The 6,000-nt window shown below is 36.5% G+C and overlaps 1 pseudogene; it reads right to left on the bottom strand.

The window, feature by feature from the left end:
• Positions 1 to 6,000, bottom strand: part of LOC137650887 (neuronal acetylcholine receptor subunit alpha-7-like) — a 310,061-nt pseudogene that overhangs the window by 135,922 nt on the left and 168,139 nt on the right.

Raw genomic sequence — 6,000 nt, 5'->3', positions numbered from 1 at the left:
CTGGGTAAAAGAAAGTAAAACAATATAGATCAAGTTGTACTTAAATATTGTAAACAAATAAAATCTAGAATGGAAAAAGCCATATTCAGGTAATTTTCAACGGGAAACTAGAAATTACTTTGTTAAGTTGTGGCTTTTTATATTGTTGGCTCCACGAAAAAATATTGCATTTTTTTCTCGCTACCAAGATCACAAGGGAATGAGCAGCCGAACTGGCGGAGCCTTGTCCAAACCCTTACAGTCAACCCTATGAGATTACTGCGACATGGATTGCAAGTGTTCGTTCTCTTTGGATAACTTATCAATAATATACAGAAACTCTTATGAAAATGAAGTGAGAATAGCTGAATCATTTTCATAGAATCTGAAAAGCCACAACTTAAGCAAGAACTTTCTAGTTTCCGTTGAAAATTGCCTGAACATGCCTTTTCCGATTCCGAATTTTATTTGTTTACAATATATATGACCCGTGCAGACGGATAATGAGACGTCGGCCTCTGGGTTTTCTTCATTTATTATAAAAGATTTTTTCGTAAGTACACATTACACAATCTACCCTCTCAGTTGAGGGACTTGTCAACTCGAGTGCTCATCGGCAACTAACTACTGCCTTCGTTATCAAAATGCAGCTATTGCAAAACATGATGACACATTGGTTTTTGAGGAATACTCATGAATATTGAGTTCATTTATCTCGATATGCAAGACATCTACATACACGAATTATGGACATTACTAACAGATAACAATCCATATTCCTTGTTCCCTCGTAACCTTATTGTCTTGAGATAACAATTCTTATCGCTTGTTCCCTCGTAACCTTGGTGTCTCTGAGACTCGAGCTTTGGTATTGCTCCCGTGTATGTTTGAATTAATAAAGTTCCTGTGTGAAGAACTGACGTCTCCCTCACCTCCCTGGGTATTATATGGTAGCAGAGCGTGGTTTGAGGGACTGTGGCGATTGTCTTGGCGATTAAATTTTACTACGAAAGATAAAAGAAAATGATGAGCAGCTAAAAGTTCCCAAGCATCGGGGTGAGGCTTAATCCGGAAGTTCTGTGCGAAAGTGACCGCAAATGTGAAACCCTCTGTCAGAAGGAAAACCAATGGATTTCGGCTTATGAACTGGAAAGGATGTATTGGTTCTGTCGACCAGAGTGCTTCGGGGAGCAGATATCATGGATAGATGAAGAAAACAGATTTGTTGTGATGATGCTGAACTGTTGATACATGGTGAGGCAGACGACTTGAGCCTGAAGTTGTGTGAGCCGAAGAATGGTAATTACGAGTCTTCACCGCAGCTTAATCGTTTTGCTGTTTTTGAGTGTTTGTAAGTGCTTGGGGATCTTCTGGAAGAAACCTTGAACCTTGATGTTACTATCTTCAATAAAGTGACACTGTCATAATCAGAAATTGTTGATATATATTTTTTTCCCTCGCGAGCAAAGATGGCGTCTTCAGAATACTCTGCAGTTTCCTTACCAGGATACATTGAGAATGAAAGTGAGCTTATGAACCAATTGACCCAACTGGCTAACTTTGGAACCATAGACAATGCTGGAAATTTTATCTAAAAAGTTTGACAAGTGTAAAGGACCGGTATTGGGACATACAGAAAATGGAGATGAGAGCAAGTGTGAAAATAATGAGTTTAATTTAGGTGAAGTGGAACAGGTAAAACGGTGGCTAGAAACAAATTAACTTTTTGAGGCTGCAAACCAGTTAGATCAAAGGTATGATGCTAGAATTTGTGGACAGTGCAATAAACTATCTAAAAACAGAGCAACCAACATTTCGCATCCGAAAATCTTTCACTAAAAGTGGGATTTCGGTAAATCATTGAAAAATTGTTAGAGAAAAACCAAGTTGGAAGTGGAAATAACCATGTTAATTTAGTTAAAAATCAGAAAGCTCCAATCTGGACTAATGGCCAGGATTCTAAAAGTTATTGCCATCAACTAAGGCTATGGGATTCACAGACAACCATTCCTCCAATTCAAAAATTTTTCGAATTGGTGGATAGTTTAAAAACAAACAAAGAGATTGGAGGATTATCAGAATTTGTGTCAAGAGAAGTTATAGAAAAAGTGAACACTAACAGTGTACAGTAACTATCATTGGAGACGTGATAAACTTGCTAAAAGGTAAATTAAAAAAAAAAAAAAAAAACAATCTTGGAAAAAATGTCTGAATTGGTTTCTGAAATACAAAAATTTTAACAAAAAGATAAAGAAACAGGTGAAGAGTATCTGAATAGATTTGAGAATCTTTTAGTGAAAATGGATAGAGCAAACTAGGGATCACAATGGAAGTTATGGACTACAGTTTTGTTTTTAGATAAGTCTAAATTAGAAACTACAGAAAAGCTTTCAATTATGAAACAACTTAAACATGTAGAAGATAAAGTGACAATAGAAATATGTAAAAAGGAGTTCAAGGAACTAAAGATAGAAAACCAAAGACCCGAAAAGGAATTGGAAGTATTTTATACTAACAGACAAAGATCTACATCTAGATCAATTGAGCAAAGTAATAGGAAACCATACTCCCGTTCCAGAGACAGAAGCCAAAACATGAGAGAGTTTGGAAGCAGATATCAGAGTAGAATATATTACTCTCCATCATGAGATAAGAGCCAAAACAGAATAGACTCCTTTAAGCGAAGAGAACCTTCGGAAAGGAGAAGTGAAGATCGTGAAGAGCTTGAAAGGAATCGGCAAGATCGTCCGATGGAGGGTGGCAGGAGGCTCAGATCAGAATCGAGAGAGAAAGGTGTAGAAATGAATGCTGTCTGAATAGATTAAGTAACATCAGATTTGTGCGTGTTGAAGATGAGAGAGGAGACGTAGAAATGCCTGAAATTTACTTCACGGATGAAATCAATGAAACTGAGATGATTATTGACAAAGGTGCACCCAAAAATGTAACAGGAATTAAATGGATACAATAATATTTGAAGGAAAATCAATTTGGAAAAGGGAAAGTTAATGTTAAAAGAATAGAAAAGAAAAAGTTAAAATTTGGACCAAGTAAAGTTTATGAATGCCACAAAATGTTTGAAGTTCCACTGATAATTAAAGGAAAGAAAAATGGAACAGAGTTCAGTACACTACGAGTGCAAATTTATGCTATTGAAGCTAATATCCCTCTTTTGTGTTCTAAAGAACAACTCCATAAATGGAGTGCCTCTCAGGATTACGAGAAATGAAAGGAAAAGCTAGTTATGAAAAGCTTGGTTCCAAACCTAGAAATAGATTTGATAAACACTAAAGGTAACCATCTTCCCGTTGTCTTGGAAACTAATAAAGTATGTAGCGAAGAAGAGATTGCAATGTTTGTCAAGAAATTGGAAAGCAATAAAGAGATATAAGAGTATAAAAGAGTAAAAATGGTAAATCTGGTATTTAGCCATGAGGGAGAGACTCAACTCCGCCATTTGTTCACATTGGCAGTAGTAACCAACTGAACCAAAAACATTATCAAGAAAGTTGTTAATGAATGTATACCCTGCCAAAATTATAAAAAATCATTAGGTATACCTAAAGTTGCCATCCCAACAGTGACAGAATTTAATCAAAAGGTCACAGTTGACCTAAAGCGAGTGAAGGAGGATAATATTCTGTGGATGGTAGATGCCTTCACAAAATTAATAAGTGGAGTTGTGCTAAAAAACAAAGAAGCTGTCACTGTTTTGCATGCCATCACCCAGAACTGGTGCGAGAAATGCAGATATCCTACTGAGGGATTTTGGGCAGACATTGGATCAGAATTTCAAAATAAGGAAATGGAAAGTTTGGCTTCTGCAATGGGAATTACGATCAGATTTGGCCTAACATATTCCCCTTGGAGTAATGGTTTGAACGAACGAAATCATTACAGCGCTGATCTAACTGTGAAGAAAGTGATGGAAGAGAATAATAGAATTACATTAGATGAAGCAGTTTCAAAAACTGCCTGGGGTCATAATACCAACATAACAGTGAAAGGATATGCCCCATTACAGTTACTCACTGGAAGAGTTGTAGTATTTCCTGGTATAGCAAGTGGAAATGTAGCCACCGAATCTTTAATCTCGGAGTCAGAAGCAGTCAGAAGATATATTGAAAATCAAAAAGGAGTGAATAAGAAGTATAGAGAAATTGAGTATGGTGAAAGGTTGAAAATTGCCTTAAACTCAAGAAAAGCGTCTTTTAATGATTATCTATATACACCTGGGGAGAAAGTATTTTACCAGCACAAAGGCGGAAAACAATGGTTTGGTCCCGCTACAGTGGAAAAGATGGAAGGGAGAAGTGTATGTGTAATAGTACATAATAAAATCCATGACCAAAGGGATCAATGGAGAAGTAGGAGTGTGGGGACTCTAAGTCATAAAAGGATATGAAAGTCAAGACCAAGCTAAACCTTTGCAATGTAACATTTTGTATGAAGAGTAAACACAATACAAGCATCCCATGAGAAACTGTTGAGTGTCTCAACGGAACCAGGGGGCTTCCTGAAGTAATGTTATGCTATCATATTTATGTAAAATGCTGAGATAACTAAAGAGACGTTATCACCAAACTTGACATTTTTGTCAGTTCTTTCTAAATTGTCATACGGAATGGTCATCCGACCAAACCATCTATACTCCTGTGATGGAGCTACTAATAAACTGTTTAAAAGTTAACTTACATAGACTTATTCAGAAGAAGTAAACTACAAGTCTATAAACTATATATATCACATTGAAGAGACATGAGATAAAACTCTAATATGTGTTTATAACAGTACCACACCAACAATTGGTGGCAGCAATTCAACTTTACGAACCAGGGATATCATCTTTAAGAACCAGTAATTTAAACTGAAATACTTAGCAGTTACAACAGTAATGAATCTACAATTTCAACGAAGTATCTTCGTCTACCGAAGAAATGAACTAATCGAACATCAACTATAAATATTATACAAACTAAGGAACTGGATCTTCAATCAACATCTTAAGAAGACGAAGGAATGGCATTCAACTTTATCAACGTTTATTAAACATTCAAGAATCATATCCAGGAAACAACACATTCAACAATACGACGGGATATCAAAACGAAAACATTCACCCAAACAGCTAAACTCTCGCAAACCAGAGAGAGAGAGAGGAAATGATGTCATTGCCCTTCGCCCATATATACTGAAAAGCTAAGTACATTTCTTTATTCATTCAGTTTTAGGCAGTGAAGTATTGTTTTCACGAGTCGATCGTCCATTATTGCTGGGGTGAGTTGTATGCAAATCTTCATTTTTTCCTTCATTAAAAGAAACGGTATTTAACTTTTAATTCTCGTCTAGATTTTTTTTTCTCTCTGTGCTAATTCCGTTTTCTTTCAGGAGATCTCAGGAAATATCTTTATCTTAGTATCATTGTTTTTGGGGATTGTGTTATAATCTGCAACATATCTTTATTGTATAGCGCTTATGTGTTTATGCAGTGGACTTCTGTATTCATATAGAGATATTGATAGGATTGCAAGGAATCGTAGAGATAAAAAAAAAAGTAAAGTAAAAAGGACACCTCCTGAAAATCCCGGACCAAGTAACCCCACCCTCGGACCGAGTAACCCTATCCCTGCTCCCGTAGTTACCCTAGTAAGTGCTCGTTCAGCTATCCTTCCTTTTCAATGTCGGGTCAATGGCTTCTTACCTCAGAATGTCGAGTCTTGGATTTCTTCCGTTGACGCTCACTTAAATGCTTTACATATCATAGACCAATTTGTACAATTGCAAGAAGCTAAAAGTTTTATAGACTTTTCTAAAGAGGATGCAAGTGTGTATCTGAGGGGAGTTTCTTTTCAAGAGGCAGTTACATGGGATGATTTCAAAGTTAGGCTACGTGTGATCTATGGCGGTGAGGAAGCCTTAGATGTAGTTTTAACATTAAGAAATACACTTAATCAAGCCACTATGACTCAGCTTAATGTTATAGAGAGAGCAGCTCTCATTGCCGATAGGCTTAACGGATAT

The sequence above is a fragment of the Palaemon carinicauda genome, chromosome 12, assembly GCF_036898095.1.
Source record: "Palaemon carinicauda isolate YSFRI2023 chromosome 12, ASM3689809v2, whole genome shotgun sequence".
Taxonomy (NCBI): Eukaryota; Metazoa; Arthropoda; class Malacostraca; order Decapoda; family Palaemonidae; genus Palaemon; species Palaemon carinicauda.
The sequence above is the reverse complement of the archived record's forward strand: the minus strand, read 5'-3'. Positions and strand labels throughout refer to the sequence as shown.